This window comes from Rhinatrema bivittatum, chromosome 5 (genome assembly GCF_901001135.1).
Source record: "Rhinatrema bivittatum chromosome 5, aRhiBiv1.1, whole genome shotgun sequence".
Classification (NCBI taxonomy): domain Eukaryota; kingdom Metazoa; phylum Chordata; class Amphibia; order Gymnophiona; family Rhinatrematidae; genus Rhinatrema; species Rhinatrema bivittatum.
Genome location: NC_042619.1, coordinates 67,914,628 through 67,935,495, shown reverse-complemented (window position 1 = coordinate 67,935,495; position 20,868 = coordinate 67,914,628).

Below are 20,868 nucleotides of genomic sequence, written 5' to 3'. Positions count from 1 at the left end.
TTAGGTAGGGGAAGGGGTTGGAAGGTGGGGGGAGACGGAGGGAACGCACAGCGCGCGCAGGGCTCGGCACGCGCAAGGTACACACGTGTGCACCCCCTTGCGCACGCCGACCCCTGATTTTATAAGATACACATGGCTACGCACGTATCTTATAAAATCCGGAGTACTTTTGTTTGCGCCTGGTGTGCGAACAAAAGTACGCGCTCGCGCTTTTTTATACAATGTACTCCTATGTGCATAAGTTGCATGTGAATTTGCCAACTTTATTGCATAATTTTGCATCTGATAATTATTTGGTGGAAGTGATAATATTAATAAACTTGATGATTGTGTAGTACTGACTGACTAGATGGGAGGTCTGGGTGAACTGGAAGGTGTTCAGACTGAAGAACCCGAAGAGTCTCACTGACCTTGAGAAGGACTGGCTGAACTGGTGGGCTAATAGGAAAAATTGGTAATTTACTTGACGCATGTATGTTTTAAAATACACCAACTTATGCGCATACATCCCAATTTACTCAAGCAAATATTACTTTATTTTTGCAAGTAAAATATGCATGTGTATATTTTTAAAATAAGTAGGAAAAGTACATGCCATTAAGTCCTATGCCCAGAAAGAAAGACTTTTCCCCTCCCAAAATTCATCTCCCCCAGCCCCTTTACCCGTTTCACAAAGCTTACTTGAAATCCTGGTGGTCTACTGGGGGCGGAACTGCTCCTGCCCCACCTGCGCCATTTTTCAAAATGGCACCAGCTGACCCCTGACGTTCTTTGCCTCTCCACACCAAATCACCTGCCTTGGACCTGGTGTTACATTTTTACCCTGCATCCTACCTCTCAAATTCCCCTGTGATAACCAGTCCAAAGGGAATGAGCCAGATAAGGATTTCTTATGTTTATGTTTATTTGGTCTCATATTCCATTAAATCTAATACAAATTATTCAATGCGGATAACAGTAAAAACATACAATAGTACAAATTAGTCTAAAATCCTTTGTAAAATAAACAAAATGTAAGATGACATTAACATTCAAAAACTGAGAGAAAAAGGCCTGCTTTCATCTTCTTTCTGAAGATAAGATAATCAGTTATACATTTCTGAATTCCAAAATTTCAGTCCAACAAAAGAAAAGCTTTGCACTTGAGTTTCTTGCAATTTATATTCATGAAAAGAAGGGCCTGCTAACAAATTTTGTTCTGAAGAACAACGCTGACATCATGAAATACAATGTTATGGGAAACCACTCTAACGATATGAGCTATCACCATAATGACCCTTGTGAACCACCGATAGTATTTGACATTTCATTTTCTTTTCGGTTGGTAACCAGTGCAGTTCCTTCAGTTTTAGGAATATCCTCACATAGGACTTAATTCACTACTAAGCATTTTTCCCATAGACACAGAATGGGAGAAAAGCCTTAGTAGATTTTAAAAGCCTTGCGTGTGCAAATATGGCCAGATACGTGCATACATTCATATATGTGTGCCCAGAAAAAGGGGTGTTCCAGCTAGCAGAGACTTCAGTGTACAAATCAACTCCTTTTCATCGCTTATAAAGTCTAAAATTCTTTAATGATGTCAATTTTACAATGGATTCCTCTGAATGTGTCTGTAACAACCCACCCCCCCCAACACCAACCCACCTCCTGAAAACTCACCCCAAATCAAAGTGCCCCCTTACAGTGGTCCATATATTGAGTGTCAGGCTGAGCCTTATAAAGACTCTCTCTCTCTCTCTCTCTCTCTCTCTCTCACACATATACGAAGAGTGTTTCATAGCATGCGTGGCCTTTTAAAAATCTACCTGTTAGTGAATCAGACCCATAGTAAGAGTGGTCTTTCCAGCTATTTGCTTACGGGCGGATTTTAAATGCCCTGCCTGCGTAAATCCGTCCAGATTTACGCGAGCAGGGCCCTCGCGCGTCAGCGTGCCTATTTTGCATAGGCCGCCGGCGCGCACAGAGCCCCGGGACGCGCGCAAGTCCCGGGGCTTTTAAAAAGGGGCGTGTCGGGGGCATCGCCAAATGACGCGGCGTTTTGGGGGCGTGATGCAGCGTTTGGGGGCGTGGCTGTGCCCTCTGGAACAGCCCCCGGGTCGGGTCTTGGCGCGCCAGCAGCCCGCTGGCGCGCGCGGATTTATGTCTGCCTCCGGTAGGCGTAAATCGATGGATAAAGGTAGGGGGGGGTGGGTTTAGATAGGGCCGGGGGGTGGGTTAGGTAGGGGAAGGGAGGGGAAGGTGAGGGGAGGGCGAAAGAAAGTTCCCTCCGAGGCCGCTCCAATTTCGGAGCGGCTTCGGAGGGAACGGAGGCAGGCTGCACGGCTCGGCACGCACAGGCTGCCCAAAATCGGCAGCCTTGTGCGCGCCAATCCCGGATTTTATAAGATACGCGCGGCTACGCGCGTATCTTATAAAATCCAGCGTACTTTTGTTTGTGCCTGGTGCGCGAACAAAAGTACCAGATCGCCCTATTTTTTTAAATCTACCCCTTAGAGTAATAACTGCCACTCCATGCAGGTTATCCCATTTCCATCCCTAACCATGAGGGATCCTATCAGTACTGAGCCTAGTCACTGCAGTACATTTTGGACTAGTTGTAAAACTCTCAGCAGAACTTTGGGAGCCCCAAGTACAATCAAGTTTAGTTAATGCCCCATTCAGTTAAAAAGTGCAATCACTATACTAGAAGTCAGGTTTGATTCATCACACGTCTCCAATGTGGTGCAGACATCCTACTTTTTCTTACGATTTCTTTATCAACTTTGGCCTTTTTTAGATGTTAATGATGCATAACTCTGAGACGTTCACTTATTCAAAGTCACCTCAATTAGTACTGCAGTTCTTTACTTCCATCTGCATTCCCATCAGTCTAGGAGACTCCAACTTGATCAAAATACAGCAGCTAAGCTAATTTTTGGTAAGTGTAAATACTCTCATGTTTCCCCACTGTGCAAGACTTACATTGGCTCCCAGTTTCATCACATATACAATTTAAAATAGACTGACTAGCCCCTTCATATCTTGCTCCCCATTCTCCTGCCCGAGTACTTTGGTCATTTCAACAAGAATTATTAGTTTTTCCTTCACCTAAAGAAATCAGGCTTGAAAGTGCAAGAGAAATTCACTTTTCCTTTTTGGCACCCAGCCTCTGGAGCTCTCTTCCATTGGCCATTTGACTGTAAAAATATTATTTTAAATTTAAGAAATCCTTAAAGGCATTTCTTTTTCAGAAAGCCTACCAGTCTAATTAGTACTTTTGCTTAGAATGCTATGCTTCCTTGCTGAGATTTAACTTAGATCATTGAACAATCTCCGAATTTTCTGTGGATTTTGTATTCAATTTAAACATTCATTTAATATAGTCTAGTTTTAGCATAATACAATCTCTGATTCTTCTGCCAATTTTTTTTTAAATTAAAATGTTTATTTAATACAGTCTAGTTTAGCATAATACTCCTTTTCAGTATTTTATTATTTTGATTTTATTATTTATTATGGTAAATTAAATCTGTTTTATCTTTTTAATTATCTGTAGGTTTTTTGGTTAACTTATAATGCATTTTAATGTGAAGCTTTTTTATGCTTTTTCATATATTTTATTTCTATTTATATACCTCGTATGTACATCACTTTGATTACCTCATATGATATTGCAATAAATCAAATAAACAAATAATAATAAGCAGCTTGCAGAGCCAGGTTATTGTTGTGACTGCTAGCAGTAACAGTAAAAGTTTGTTTTACTAACCTTTGTCCCTTCTCTGCTGTGAGTGAATTGCAGATGCTCATGACAACATGCGTACCTTCTCTTATGTAAATGAAGTAATATCTTCCCCATTTGATATGTACCCCTGAAAACTATCAGCGTTCCTTTTGCATTCCCTTCTATGATGAACACAAAGGTCCGGATTTTCAAAAGCCTACGTACGTAAATCTCGTGGATTTACGCGTTTAGGTGGGCTTACGTGTGTCGGGCCTATTTTTAAAAGGCCTGGCCAGGTGCGTAAAGCCCCAGGATGCGAGCAAGTCCTGGGGCTTCGGACAAGGGATGGGGCGGGGCGGGGCGGGGTCAGAGGCTCCCGGCACAGTGGCCTTTTGCCGCTGTGCCAGAGGATTGCGTGCCAGCAGGCTGCCAGTGCACGCAACCTGCGCCTGATTTGAGGAGGCACAAGCGGTAAGTTAAACATTTTGGGGGGGGGTAGGTTAGGGGAAGGAGTGGGAAGGTTAGATTAGAGTGTAGAGAAGTTCCCTCCCAAGCCGATCCTAAATTGGAGCTGCCTGGGAGGGAATGGGGGAAGGCTGCGGGCGTTGGCGCGCACAAGTTGCACAATTGTGCAGCCATCTTGCGTGCGCCGACCCTTGATTTTATAACATGTGCGCACCGGCACGTGCATGTTATAAAACCGGGTGTCTATGTGTGCACACCGGGTAGCGTGCGCACAACTTTATAAAATCTACCCCAAAGCGTTTTCAGATTTAAAAATAAAACTAGTAGTTTGCAAGTTTTCTTTTTAAAGTTTGTATATCTCTACTCATGTTCTCTCTCTGTCTCTTTCTCTTATGTTATGTGCATTACTCATTTGGACCAAAACAGATATTAACTCTTTAACCAACAGAAAAGACACATGTAAGACAGTAATTATAGGTTTTGATTACTTTTATCAGTTTTATGAGCCAATGATAGTTTACATCTAGAGGCAATTGCAATATAACGACACTGATTGTTTTCTTCCTGGTTTTGCAGCTTTCATTTATTGACTTTTCTAGCTAATGAGCGTCTGAGAAGGTCGCAGATCCTTACAGAATTAGAAAAGTCAAGAAAACATTAACCTCTTAGCAAGTTCATCCTCATCTCTGCACGAGCTGGAGTTTCTCCCAGATGGGTTAGGTCTGAGAAATACTGTAATGTTCAGTATACAAAGGAGATTACGGGGGGATGTTATTAGAAGGTTCTAAATTCCAGCTTTGATCTGCAATCTAACCCTACATATAATTCTTGAGTATTTGACTCTTGGTACCTAATTATAAAAGTCTACCACTAATAGTGATGTTAAGATACCCTTTAGGTCTTGCTTTCTAGCAATACTTCCATTGAACCAACCATCAGTCTTGCCCCATTGGAGACCTGCCTCCTGGACAAATTTCCTCACAGCCCCCTTGGAGGAATCAGTAGTACCTGTACTTAGTTCGTTTGAGCAATTTTTCCCTAGGTGTATTTTCAACCAACAGCTCTTGCTGCTGTGTCCTTATGTAAATTATAAATATTATTGCAAAGCCACAGCATATTTGTTTTATCAACTAAAAAGTCATCATTAGCAAAACTTATTATCCAGAGAATAAGTAATCATTAGTAAGGGATTGCAATCAGTGAGCAATAAGCAAGCCTCAGTTCTGAGTTATTCCTATTAGCGTTAAAATTGTTTATCTGACATTTCTTTTTATAGGTGACATAGGGATGTGGCTAAGAAGTAAGGCAGCATAATTTGTGGGCATGCACATTCCTGTGGTGATAGAAGGAGAAATCAAAACAAGCAGTAACATGTGTAAACAAGGACCAGTGGAATGTGCCCAACAGCACTTGCAAAATATGATTTTATGTTCCTATTAAATAACGGTAACCCTTTTCTTTGAAGTGGCATCTTACTTCAAGGGTACACAAAAATAATTTATATCTCTGGGGTTAGCTTCACTCCCCTCCTTTATCCCCAAGGTGTGGGTCCTTTCTGTGGGGAGAAGCTGATGTTTTATGGCCCAGGTGGTGATGTGCTTTTCCGTAACATCTTGTGTGTAATTCCCTCTGTAACCTGTGATGCAGGGACAAAATGCACAGGACACAGAACTGGGTGTTCAAATAATAGCTTACTGATTCTTCCAAAAATTAAATCAATATCCAGTTCTGAATAAATGAAATTACAGCTGACTGTCTTTCTGCGGTGTAAGTGCGGCTCCAGTTCCTTACCACTGAGGGTATGAGTCCAGTAATGGGGGAAATCCTGCTCTGTGCGGGGGTCCCCTTGGAATATAGAAAAGTCCTTCCTGTGCCCACGGATGTTTAATCCTTTTACCCAGCCTGTGCCTGTGTCCTTGGACAGTTGAAAATCCTGTTGAGGATCTTCACCTTCTTCTTTATAATTAATGGATCTCTCAGAAGAAGGGGGTCTGATGGTAAAGTTCAGAACTGCATCTTCCAGCCCAGCCCCACGTAAGGAGGGGTGGACAACAAAAAACCTCCTGCCAAACCAAAATATACATTTTTTACAGTCAAAAATCTTCTCTGAAGCGGAATCACTGTCCTGTAGATCTGTCTCTCTTCTAGACAGGATTCTGTCAGGCCTTCAGTGTCCTGGCATCCGGATCAGGGGAACTGCCATCACCAAAAGGACCAGGATTCCACTCCAGTGATCTTCTCTTGAAAAATAGCGAAAATCGTAAAGAAAGTCTCTCACTCTAGCTAGAGGGAGATCCAGACTGCCAGGAAAGGCTCAGAAAGGAAATAACCTCTAGAAATATATACTCAGTGAAGGGGTAGGCCTCACTCTGAAATAAAACTACAGGAGCTCCAATCTCTTCAAAAGCTGAACTCAAATGCCACACCTCCTATTACTCTAATCCCTACTTATAAAGGGAAGGTCCACACCAATCAGGCAGTCTCTAGAGGAGGAGCTGAATGGTGGTATTTCTTCTAGCTGGTTTGCGGTATACTAGGGACATCTAGTGGCCAACCCCGAGGATAGCAAACTATCCTTAACAGGACAATTTTCAGAATGATTTATGTGGGTGGAAAATGTCGACTCACATCAATGAGCTGCTGAAAACGGCTCTTCCTTAGTTGTTCAACAACACATATACTTTTAGCCACACTGAAGGGAGGTATTCCTGGGAGGAGGAGGTTGTTTAGGTCAAGAGAGAAAAATAATATGCTGGCAGATTGCATTTTCATTGCTACATGTGTTCCTTTCTAGCAAAAAATCTACCTGCACAAGTGCTTGTGACCACACATACTCCGCGCCCATAGCAAGTTTCAAAGCAGCCTGAGTTTTTTCGCTTTGAGAATTGGCACAAAGCCCGTGGATAAAAAGTGAATGCAGTCTTTGTCCCAGAGCAGACAGTTTGAAAATTGCCCAGTAAATTTGCAAGTCTTCTGCCACAGATTCCTCTGTTTAACAAGTGGCACTAATACATTAATAAAATCTTTACCTCCATTCAACTGCAGTCATCTCCCTTGAATGGTTGTTGAAATGTAACTACTGCTGAATGACTGAGCCCTTAGGATTTAAATAACTGACTTGCAGGCAAGGACGGATTGAGGATTTTGCTGCCCCAAGGCATTTTTGCTGCTCTTAACCCCCTACCTCCAGCAGGGCTGGCGAAAGCACTAGGCAGACGAGGCGGCCACCTAGAGCACCACCAGTCTGGGGGCCGCGACGTCATGACTTGTCCTTCTTCAAGTCCGCGCAGCCGGAAAAGGAAGTGGTAGGTCCGCACAGGCAGGAAGAAGAAAAGGTCATGCAAAAGAAAAAATAGTGCATCCCCCAGGCCATTGCAAGAAGAGGCAGCACTGGCCTCAGGTTTGCATGGCATTCAAGCAAAAAAGGAGCAGCAGCAACAGCTCCCCCGCTCCCCCCCCCCTAATAGGCGTGTCCCCAGAGCCGTCACAGGAAAAAGCATCATCAGCCTGGGTTTAAGTACAAAAGGAGCAGCAACAGCACCCCATCCCCCGCAGGAAACAGAGCACCATCAGCCCCCGCATCCTCAAGAAAAATGAGGAGTCCATCTTCCCTGGAGGATGAAGAAGGAGGCTGCCACTAAACTTGTACTTCTATTGGGGAGGAGGAGGACGTGAATGAATGAGAGCATGTTTGTGTGTGTGTCTGTGTCTGTGTGTCTGTGAGAGCATGTCTGACTGTGAGAGAGCATGTCTGTATGTGTTTATGTGTGTGTGTGTGTGTGTATGTGTGTATGTGTGTCTGTGAGAGCATGTCTGTGTGTGTTTATGTGTGTGTGTGTGTGTGTCTGTGAGAGCTTGTCTGTGTGTGTGTGTGTGTGTGTGTGTGTGTGTTGCGGTGTGTGAGAGCATGTCTTTGTAGAGATTCCCTGGGGTCTCCACCAGATATCTTTAGTTTCCAGCCCTTGGGTAGGCAGCTGCAGAGGGACAAACCATTCATATCAGCACCTTCCCCAGAGGTTATCTGGAAGAGGACATCCGTTAGGCACAAGAGGGGACTAGTCTATATGAGGTTAGAGCAGATGTAGTTTGCTTTCAGAAGGGAAGGATGTGTATCATGTGTGCTCTCTGAGTTAGGCCCCTAGTCGACATAGGAGAAGAGAGGCACATGCTGATATGATGGTTCAGAACTTTGGCTCATTTAGCCAGTCCCAGAATCCTCAGCTGGCTGATTCACACTGAAACTGTTAAGGTACAGTGAACTTCTGACCACTTCAGACTCAAGAATGTGGAAGATCTGGGAAACTTGTAGGCTCTGCAAAGCCTATAATTAAAGGCCAGGAGGGCATCAATGGCAATATTTAAATCATCATACAAGGATCATAATATAAGTTTGGTTCTCACAGAAACCAAAATAGAAGCTTGTTTCTCACAGATTCCTATCTCGACTGACAGAAGCCAGGTGAAGCCAGGTGAACTGAATATTCCTGGAGGTTACAGCTTTAATGAAAGGTCTGGCACCAGCAACAGAATTCAGGCCTACTATCTATTCAGAACACAGACCTACTATCTGTTTACACAACACAGAAGATCAAAAGGAGATCAGAAGAAACATGATGCATCAAAGCCATGTTGATAAAGGAACTTTTATGGTGGGAGGAGGTTGTTTTCAGGATAGACAGGTTTAGTTGGTGAAACTCTCAAATTGGTGAATGATCCTCTTACAAGTATTTTCTATGTATAGTTGAAGGTATAAAATGACAGCATGTACTAGATATTACAAGACACAGCGTTGCTATGCCCATCTTGAAGGATAGCTGCTGTTCTTCCAAAGATATGAAATATTAAAAATTATATTTGTTCTAAAATTCTGAGTCATATCTTTGTTTGAAAAAGTGCTGACAAGCGCCTTATTAAAGTCTAATATTTAGACAATGCTTTGCCAGCTCCATTAATAGGGCTGGAAGGAAGAGGGATATTAAGAAGCTTTTACATTTTTTTCTTATTTATATCTTTTTTTACCCATTCTATTCCTGTAAGACGGTATCCCCTGTCCAGGGTGGTCAGAAGGGACTGTACACTTTTTCAACCAGGAGGTTGCAATACCCAGCTGTGAGAAGAGATTCTGATTCAAGTTTCTATTTTTCCACTTTTGGGAAAAGGATAATTTTTCTGCCCATCCTTTTGCACGAACCGGAGACTTTTAGTGACTGTTTCCAGTATAGGCCTTTCCTCCTGGGAGGCCAACATCTATCTGCTGAAGAGGAACATCAAGGGAGTCAAAAACCTCTTTGCACACCCAACAGAGTTTTCAGCCCTGGGACACAGGTTACTGCCAGGTGAAGTTTGGAACTCAACATGGAACTCAGGAACTGGCTGGAGGAACACATCTACAGAGTTAGAGAGCATTCAAATCCTGGTTCATGTAAGTCTGGGAACACTGGAAATAATTGGACACTTTAGGGTAGATTTTAAAATGTGCGTGTGCACGCATCCATGTGCGCAAGGGTTCCGGTGCACACATGGACGTGGGTATTTTATGCGTCGGCACGTGCATGTTATAAAATACAGTTCCCATGACCACATGCAGGTGGGCCAGGACTTGCCCGCACGCGCGGGGGGGAGGTGGGATTTAAAAAGCTACATGTGGTGATGTGAGCAGGACTTCCCCAGTTCACTTCCAGTCTGCTCCAATTAAGGAGAGGACTGAGAGAGAACTTCCTTATATCCCTACCTAACCTTCCTATCCTTTCCCCTCTCCTCTCCTCTCCTCTCCTCCCTAACCCAAACCCAAACCCCTTCCTAGCTATTATAATTTTTTTGGTTATACATTTCTTTGTGTGCCGTTGAAGAATATGCCATGTCTAAGAAAAATGTTACATCTGTGCATGTGAGAGTATATTCTATGATTGAGCATGTGTGTCTATATGAGAGAGAGAGAGAGATTGTGAGGAACAACCCCTCTCCTCTCCCTGCGAATCCACAACAATTTCAGGGTATCTGGAAATCAAAAGATCCCAGTTATGGATAGCAGGGGATTTTTTATCCGTTTTAAGTTTAAATGGTGTTTGAAATATTTTATTGGTCTTTGGAAAATGTTTTATGAGTTTTATTTATTGGATGTTATTCTATTTGTCAGCTGTTTTGAAATATTCTTTTTATTAATTGATTTTATTTCTGTTGATGATTTATATTTCCTGAAGCATGCTTTCTGTTAGGCGCTCCAGCCGCGGGTGCCCGCAGCCGGCCCCCCCCTCTCCTCCGTTTTCGGCGCCGGGGCGATCGTTGGAGCTCGCACGGTGGTGGGGAGACACTCCCTCCTCAAGCGTCCGGCCTCCTCCTTTTTCACGGCTCCTGCCGCCAGGCTTGCACTGCGCTCCGCAGCAGGGGGGCTGACTTCAGGTCCCCTCATCGCAGCGTCGGGCAGTGGCCCAACGCCATCAGCAGCCTGCTCCCGGTCGGGTTCTTCTTAGGCGCTCGGCCACGCTTCCTGCCGATCCTTAAAGGGTCAGCAGCAGAAACTTCCGGGACCTCTCCCTGATGACAACATCAACTCAGGCATATTTAGGCCCACCTTTCCAATCCTTCCATGACTTGGCAACAAGTCTGCTTCGCTCTGGTGAAGTCTTCTGAGCTGTGCTGGTTCCTGTTCCTGCCTTCTGTGTCCTGTTCCTGCCTTCCGAGACCTGTTTCTGCTCCTCCTGCCATCCTTGGGTTCCTGTGGACGGATCTTCTGGCTTCTGACCTCGGACTGGCTTTCGGTGACTCTTCTGGCTTCGACCTCGGACTGGCAATCGGTGACTCTCTGGCTTCTGACTATGGACTGGCTATCGGCGATACCTTGGCTTCTGATCTTGGACCGACTTTGGACAACGCTCCCGGCTGCTACCTGACCATCTTCACAGGGGCCCACCTAAGACCAGCTGGCCTGCACACCCAAGGGCTCAATCTGTGGAGAACGGGGTTGATATTGGTGAAGCTCCAGCCGACCCCTGCAACAGCCCGGCCTCGCCTCCCGACAGTGGGGTCCTGTGAGAGTTTGCCCTCTCAGGTTGTGCCAACTCCACCTCGGGCAAGGGGTCCACATTTTTCGCCCAACATCAAAACAGATTTCGAAGTCCATGGATCTGGCAGAGGCTTCTGCTCTCCAAGCCATTCCGGGCCTAGCCCAAAGGATCCTGGAGCAACAGAAAGCCCTGGAGTCGCTCACCTCAGCAGTAGAAAACCTAAATCGGCGTATGGACTCCTCCGCTCCCTCAATGCCTGTCACACCACCGGTGCCTACTGCCTCACCGCTGATACCCGGTGGCCACCCAGTGATTCCGCTACCTGATCCTCTCCGCTTCACTGGAGACTTGCAGGCCTGTAGGGGCTTCATTAACCAGTGCAGCATGCACTTCTGTCTACAACCAGCCCTTTTTCCAGAAGACATCACAAAGATGACCTACATCTTGTCTCTTCTTGATGGGAAAGCCCTAACCTGGGCATCTCCCTTGTGGGAACGTGCCAACCCCGTTTTGCAGGTCTTGAACAATTTCCTGGGTCTCTTCTGCACCGTCTTCGAAGACCCCACTCTGCAGGCAGCCTCTGGGGCGACGCTTCTTCACCTGTGCCAAGGCTCCCAGACTCTAGCTGAGTACGAAACCAAGTTTCTTCCCATCTTCTTAAATTTTTCATTGCTCGCATGTGGCCCACATAAGCATGTATGCAGCCTTTTTTGCACAAACAGTGCTTTCAAAATCTATCTATGAGTTTGAAATAGAAGTCAAACCAAAGCGAAGCTAAAATTTTATAATGTAAGCTTTCTGGGATGGGTACTGAAAGCAGAATCGTGCATACTTTACTAATTCTGTGCAAAAAAAAATTAAATTCTGCACACAAAAATTTAAAATTCTGCAGAATTCTGTATACTTTGTTTTGGCCAAAATAGCACAATATACATAACAGTTTTAAAGTAAATAATTTAAAATGTAATACAGAAAAAAGTTATTACTTAAAGATGCAGAGTTTAAAATATTTTGAGCAGAATTTCCCTAGAAGTCCACTGTAAGAGTGTGCCTTCCACCCTCTCTTCCTACTACCCTGGCCAGTCTGCTTTCACTTTGCCTCCTCAGACCCCAATTCCACCCTCCACTATCTCTTCTCCACCTCTAGACTCAACTCTTTCCACTCCATCTCTACTCCCAGAGTTTGAACCCTCTTTCAGTACTGCCCCTCACACAGGCTCCCTCTGACCCTTTCTCCCAAACACACACATACACATAGGCTCCCTCTCTCTCATGCACATACACACCCTCTGATACAGGCTCCCTCTCTCTCACATACACACCCATCACACATACACACACATGCCCTCATTCAGTCTCCCTCTCTCTCTCTCTCTCACATACACACATTCCCTCATACAGGCTTCCTCTCTCTCATTCGTACACACACTCACACAGGTTCCCTTTCTCTTTCTCACACACACACCCTCATACAGGCTATCTCTCATTCTCTCACACATCCCTGCACAATGGCTCTCTTTCATACACAGCCCCCCTTTCTCTCTCTCTCTCTCTCTCTCACACAGACACACACAGACACATACACTCCTTCACACAGGCTCCCTCTCTCACAAACAAGCACCCTCACTCCCTCATATACACACAAACCCTTTTTCACATACACCAGCTCCAAATCTCTAATCACACTCCTGCATTATCTCCTTACATACACTCCCACTCTCTGGCTCACACACCCACGCATCCTCACACATGTTCTTTCTCTCTCTCTCTTTCTCTCTCTCTCTCTCTCTCTCTCACACACACACACACACCCATACAACTATGCTAGCAATCTTAGACACATACACACACACACCTCTACACACACTCCTACACACACCCCTAAACACACATACACCACTACACCCGCACTCACTCTCACTGGGGCCTGTTCCATCTTTGCCGCAAGCAGGATCGCTCTACTTGCAGCTGCATGGCCTTGCTCCATTTTCTATGCAAGTAGGATAGGTTCCACTTGCGGCCACCAAGGCCTGCTCCATCTTCACCATGAGTGAGATGGGCTCCACTCACAATCACCAGGGCCTGCTCCACATTCTGCACAGAAAATGGAAATTCTGCACAGGAGAGGAATTCTGAGAAAATTCTGAGCTTCCAGGAGTAATACTTTCTGGTGCATGGTGCCAAAAGTATATATTATTCTGCTATACAATCAAATGTTAGCTGTCTGGGATGGATAACTGTAAGCTCTCTGATACATGGTGCCAAGTACATACTATTCCACTACACATGTAAGCTTTCTGGGGTGAGTGCAGAAAGCGTTAGCTGAAAATTTAAAATGCCAACTCTCTGGAGAGGGTATGAAAAATAATAGTACATGCTCCAGTTTCTTGCAGGAGATGCTGGTTACAGCTACAAATCATGGCTGTTCATTCCCCTGACTGTGCCACATACAGTAGCAGAAATCCAGTATAACAAGGCGCACACAAGAACTAAAGTAGTCATAGAACATATATTTGGCATTTTGAAAAGCCAGTTCCACTTCCTTGACCACTCTGGACGAGTGCTACAGTATTTGCCAGAGAAAATGACAGATATCATCATAGTGTGCTGTATGCTTCACAATATCACCCTCTGGCATGCCATTCCTCAAAACGTGGATATGGACCTGGGGCCAGAGTTGATGTGCCCACCTGCCACAGATGGATATAGTACAGCAAGGGGAAATGAGCTCCGTCATAAGTTCGTAGTGGACTATTTTGGAGGTATGTTTCAACACATGGGGGGAATAAGTTGGAGGCAAGGAGGGTTGTGTGGAAGAGATAGTGAAGCCCAGGAAAGATGCATGCCAGGAGAAATACGCACCGTGGCCATCTACCTGATTTTAATATGTATTTAATAGTTTCCAATATTGTGTTTTTAATATGCCCTGAGTCCAAGAAAGGCCCAGGTGTCTCACAGGGCTCCTACAAATTAAAGCCTTAAAGCTCAAAAATATGCCTGGGATGCAGCCCTTTTTTTTTTTTTCATTTATTAAAATTTATTAATCACCTACGCCTACCACAAGGAGGCCTAGGCGATTTACATCATCAACATACATAATAAAAACATAAAACTGACATGTACAATAACACACAATTTTCATATGTTTCACAGAAACAATAAAGCTCAATATCCTATAAATAGAATGAATAATCAGTCACTCAAAATATATATCATTATCCTCACATCTTTGGGAGGATTTATTCTGCTAACACCACTCTAAAATAATTTGTATGCACGTCGGAGTAAATACTCTTTCAATAACTGTGTCTATCAGGAATGGAAAGGAAAAGGCAGCTCTTCAGCCTAACTCATTGACCACCAGCAGGGGTTGAAGGAGTCCCAGAGCAGGCCCAAAAATCCAGACTCAGGCAAATCCTCCAGACCCCCTCCTAAACCTCCAAAAATCAAATGACACTGCCCCCTGAGTTCTCGGCGGAAACCTGCTGTAAAACCTTTGGAAGGGGCCTGCTATTCCAGACCCCTCAGAGGGAAGGGCTGTGTGTGAATGGTGCCTCCCTAATTACTAACTTAGGCTGACACTCTGAACATAAATTACCCAGGATTTAATAGTCACAGACAAAATGGGTCTGTTAGAAAGATGATAAATACCTTGGCCAGAAAAACAAATGACGAATAGTCAAAATAATGCAGCAGGCATACAATGATAGAGAAGCTCTTTTCTACTTTCCAGAATAACTACGGATTCTCAGTCTCTCCCACTTTAAGTGTTGAGAAAATAAATTTGTGTGCGATTTACAGGGGTCTTTTGAGCACGCTTTGCCATTGAAGAAGGTAAATCCATTTACTCGCAGCAGGCATGGCTCCTATTCACCGTTTTATGAAAAGGCATTCGCTATTGTTATAGCATTAGATGGTTCTAAAGGTTATTTTTACAATAACAACTACAACAAACTAAAGAAGTCTGGTTGAGTCTGACTGAAAAAGCTGACTTTCCTATTTTGTTGACATTTAGCTGTGTGCACTGGACCCTGCTGTGGGTTCCTGACGTGCTGGGGTTCTGGTGCTTTTCACTCAGGCCGCGCAAAGAATCCTGCTGTATCGGTTACTAACGGATGGCAGCAAAGACCCTGCAAACTGTCTGTCAGGTATTCTTCAGACTCCACACTGACTGCTTGTTCTTCCTCAGTCACTGTTTGCTTATGTGGTTTCAGACTGAAGCAGTGCTTGTGAAGCAGAAGGTCCAATTGAAGTGCGTCTATTTCCCAGCCCCATGCTGTTCTAAATTAGAGTCTCCAGGAGAACCAGGATTATCTGATGTCTGCAGTACAATTATTTCTTTTTCTCAAGCTTGCTTACAGTAATGGATTTATTGCTTTTCTCTTTCTGTAAGGAATGTATCCTCCGGCGTTGCATTTCCACCTCCCGCAGATCATATTTTGCAGCTTTTCTGTAACTCATTTTTCTTCAGCTTGCCAGCTTAAATATTTCCCCCTCTTCCCCCCCTGAAATCCCTGCAGTGGTTGTCCCTTTATATACCAAATTTCTAGCCTCTGTTTATCTTCAGCTCAGTCAATAGTATCACTGGAATTCGAGACATCGTGAACATGAATGCATTTACCAATGTTCAGTCAACATTTTATGTGTTAGTTTTGTGCTGACGGAATACTGTAAAAATTCAGCATTGCACATCTCCTTGTACTTTTAAATTCAGTACTGTAGATCACCTTGAGAGGCCTGAAAAGGCTGGCGAGACAGTTTGGAAATGTTCAACAATAAATAAATTTAAAAAAAAAGGCTAAGTTCTTTATGGCCATTTAAAAGTCTTTTATTTAGGGATCAAAGATGGCACCATCAGAGTGAGACACTCTTAGCTACTCTCCACAGCTTGATTTTTTTTACTTTGGAGAGTATTCCCTTTGGAGAGTATGAGGAATGGGAAACTGCATGGAGTTCCTCCGGCTACCTCTTCTTCCCAGAGAACTATTCCGCAGTTTTTTGGGGGAAGTTTCAAGCCTATTAACTCCGGAGCAATCCCTCGTCGCAGGCGGCACAGAGGGAATGATTGTAGACCAGCCTGAGGCTGAAACCTTTTTGTGCCCTGGGAGCTGCTTATCTCCAGAGGTTTCAGACCCGGGCAGCAGCAGAGTTTCGATTGGGACCGTGGGAGAGACATCTGGGTTTTCTGCCCCTGGAGTTGTGTGTATTGAATAATGAAGGAGGAAGCCTCACGATGGCAGTGGCCTTGCCTATCAAGGGGTCAGAATTCTCTTGGTGTGTTTGAGAGGAGGACGCTGCCGCAGAAGGAAAGCAGGACATCAGGAACTTCAGGGGAGAGAGGAGTTTTCCTGATGCCGCAAAGGTCCTCCTGAAACTTTGTGGACCTCGGCCTTGAAAAGACCAGCTGTCATTGGCTCAGAGGACATCTGGTGCTCTAAAACAGTGCTTGAAAAAACAGTGAGTAAAAGGATCATGACTTTGTCACTTTGTCACTTCTTTGGAGTCTATGAAGGGGTAAGAATCTTGTCGGGAGACTAATGTTCTGAACAGTGGAATACTGAAGAAAAAACAAAATGCAAATATGTAATGCACATTCCCAAAGACAGCATAAGCCAATCACTAAAATTTCAAAATAAGTGTTTTTTACCTTTGTTGACTGATCTTAATTTTCTAATTGGTTGCTCACAGGCTTTGTTTTTCAAGTTCCCTTTTTTGTTCTTTTCCCAGTTCTTTTTACAGGGTCTTTTTTTTTCTTTCTGTTTCTTCTCTCTTCGTCTGTCTTCTTCCCTTCCTCCTTCAAACATATACTCAGACTCTCATTCTCACATGCTGTCTCTCACACAAACACACATACACTTTCACTCTCACATGCTCTCTCTCACACACACACATAAGCTGTCACTCCCATATGCTCTCTCTCTCTCTCTCACACACACACACACACACACACACACACACACACACACACAAGCTCTCACTCCCACACACTTTCTCACATATATAGGCTCCCATTCTCACATATTGTCTGTTTCACATGCACACACACAGTTTTAACTTATACACTCTACAGCAGTGACATGTAGTGACATTTATAGCAGGGGATTCAATCTAACTCCCTTCGTCTCCTCTCCCCTCCCACATGCACTGCCTGTCCTCCTCCCTCCACAGTCTACAGCAATCTACTTCCTCAATCCCCTCACCCCTAGAAACAAAACACATATGGAACCCATATGGCATTAGGCCTGTTGTAACATTTAATGGGTGTGAGCTTGGCCCTCAGAAAGCCATGGATAAACAATTACAATATTATAAACCTCCCATACCAAAAACAGCATTAACTGCTGTAAGCAAGTTTAGAGGTGCAGGGACCTGTCTGCTACAGGACATTTGCAGTTGCCCTCCTACCTTACTTCACAATTCTAAGCTCAGGGAAAAAAAAAGTGTTCTCCTCAGAAATAGACTTTTACTTATCTGATTTGGCAGGAAGATAACAATAATACATGTCTCTATTATCCTGACCTCTAAGCAGCAGTATACTCTAAAGAAAGTTCTGTACCATGGGTGAGTTCACACATGCTATAAACCTTAGCCTGCTTAATATATTAATATTTATGGCTAACTTACTTACCCCTGGTCCAGACTTCAGGCGACCTCCCCTGTTTACCTCTGAAGAAGAGAGCTGGAGAATGTGGGTAAGCAGGGAAACTTGACTCAGGACGGGTTCTGGCAGAGCTACCGGCTATCTGGGGCTTGTTTCTGGGTTCCTTCCCGTACTAGCAAGCTATTGGACTGCTCTCAGCTTCCCGTTGCCTCAGACAGTGCACCACCATCTCTCATCAGGACATCTTCTATCTCTGGTCTCCTGGCCATACCTAGTCTTCTCCCTCCTTGATAGCAGGAAGTGCTGGTCTGCTTCAGACTCCCCTTTCACTTTTCCTTTCCAGGTCATTCTCAAGGTTCGCTCCTTCAGGGGGGTCCTTTGCTTCCTTTCTCTTATTTTACCCCTGTCTTATACTTTCCAGCTGATAAACTCATGGTGGGTGAGGGTCTTTGCCTCATTGCAGGTCTTTTTCCCCCTCCCCAATTCTTTAGGGGGGTCCTGCCACGTTGCAACTCTTTTCCCCCCTCCCCATGTCAAATTGTTATGCCAGAGTGTTTTTCTCTGTCTCAGACTGCCCCCCCCTCTTCCAAGGGTGGGGGTCTTTCTGACCTCTGGACTTGATTGACCAGTCCTTGACTCCTGCTTATGAGCTTAAGTTGTTACTTTGTCTCTGTGTCTTCTTTTTTTTATTTAAACAGTCACTTACAAACAGGCAGTATCCTTCAGTGTAAAGTTCTCATAAGGGCAAGGTCTCTTGTTTTTCCACTGAGACAGTATTTTTGGGACCTATCAGTCTTGTCTGCATACTTCATTGACTATTATGATTCATATTTGCTGCTTTCAGGGGTAAAACATGGGATTTCTCCCTACACTGCAAGCACTCAAACTCAATGCTACCAACAAAAAGAAAACACTGCAAATATTACATTAGGCTTTAAAACATCAATGTACCTCCTATTTAGAAAACAAAACAAGTCGGCTTCCTAAAACAACATTCACCTACCCACAGGCTCTTACCTTCCACCACCCCCTCCCCCCCACCTACAGACACCCACACACAGCCATATACATATACACCCCCACCCCTACAAACAGGATCTCACCCAGCTGCAGACATACTCAGGCTCTCATCCAGCCACACACATATACAACCTCTCACCCCCCCCCACCCATAGGTTCTTCACCCCCACATATGCACATCCTTTCTTGTCCACATAGCCTCTCACCTATACATACACAGGATCTCACCCACCCACCCACACACATAGGCAGTCACCCACACACAGGAAGACACCCCCCATCCACACATATCACAGCTTCTCAAACCCCTCACATACACACACACCCTGGCTCTCACGCCCACACCTAGGTTCTCATCTACACATACACCCACACATACTCACATACACACAAGCTCTCACTCCCCCACACCCAAGCAGTCACCCACACACAAAGTCAGCTGCCAGTGGGATGGGTGCTGTTGGCAGCCTCCGCAGTCTCTTTCTCTCTTTGGATGCCAGCGGGATGAGGTCCCCTTGTGGCCTCCGCGTCCTCCTTCTCTTTTTGGCCACCATGGGAGAGGCTCCACAGCAGCCTGTCAAGTTGTGGGGTGGGCGGCAGCAGGAGGCGTGTTTATTCAAACATAATCTCCTGCTGTCACAGGGCCGATCTCATGTTAAGAGCTGAGAGATTGGCCCCGCAGCAGCAGGAGATGATGTTTGGATAGACGTAACTCCTGCTGCCCGGGATAGGGTGTAAGGAGGCGTGATGCCACTGATTGAATCAGTCAGGGGTTTAATTTATCCCTGCCTAATCCTATCCTTGAGCAGGGGGATAAAAGCTGTGCGCGGCTGCAAGAAAATGTGTGTGCAGCCGAGCACGCGCGCTGCTTAGAGAGAACATTGCCTGACAGGACCTTGCTTTGCTGCATCTCAACCTTCTGAGCTGCAAGATCAGGGTTTCCCCACTGCCTCTTCACTACTATTTTGTGCTGCAAGGGGATTGCATTTGTTATTGTAAAAAAAATAAAAATAAAAAACCACTATATGATTCCAAAGAGTGTAGAGAGATTCCAGAGAATGTAGAGAGCTTTCTGAGCTGCAAGAGCAGGCATTTTCCCAATGCCTCTCCTCTGCTGTTTTGTGTTGTAGATAAATCCTGTGGTCTTACGATAAAGTGGTTATTGGATTCAACCAGTGCCTTGTCTCTTCTTTAAACCCATGTAGCCATGGGTCAGTTGGCGGCAGCGGCAAGCCAGCTACACTAGTAGTAAAACCGTATCTGTTTCAGCCTGATTGCTTATATCCATCCACATATTACTCCACCTTCCACAGTGATCCATGTCCTTAATTTTAAAAATAATCAAATAAAAACTGTTTGTACTCTGTGCATTTTCTTTCACACCAGCTGCAAAGGACTGAACGCAAACAAAGTGTGAACACAGTATGTTTTATGCATACCATTTACTTGGGATCCTATTTTGTTTTCCTCTCATTTACTTTGCATCTGCATGTGTGGTCTCTGAAATCATCTTCGGTAAACATTTCAGAATTAAGTCATGGTTTTTCGAGAGGTTAATAGCGTTAGTGGATATTCATCTTAGGCACTGAGTCAAGGATTTCCTTCAGTTCTTTAAAATGATTTTTTTTTTTTTTTACCTGGGAACATAATCTATTAAAGTTTGTTTACCTATCGTCTAGGTCACAAGCTAATAAAAGCTCAGGGAGTATAGTTTGAAGTAGGATTAACTCAGTGAGAAATGTCATTATTCAGCTGAACTATATCAAAGAGGCAAGCATGTTTTATATACGGCACTCTTCCAGGAGAAACTAGATTAATGCAGGGAGGAAGATGGAAGTAAACTAAAATGAGCTTTTTGGATTCTATTCTTCAAAAATATTTTTGCATGTAAATGGGAAAACGGGGCTATATGACATTTTTCTAAAAACATACAGTATATGAATCCTGTAAGAAATATAAATTTACAACCATGCAAATTTACATGTTCTATGTATCTATTAATGCTTCCATTTCTTCCCCATGTCAAACAGCAAAGAGAAATTCTGCAGAAAAATCCTCTCTCTCATTTAGGG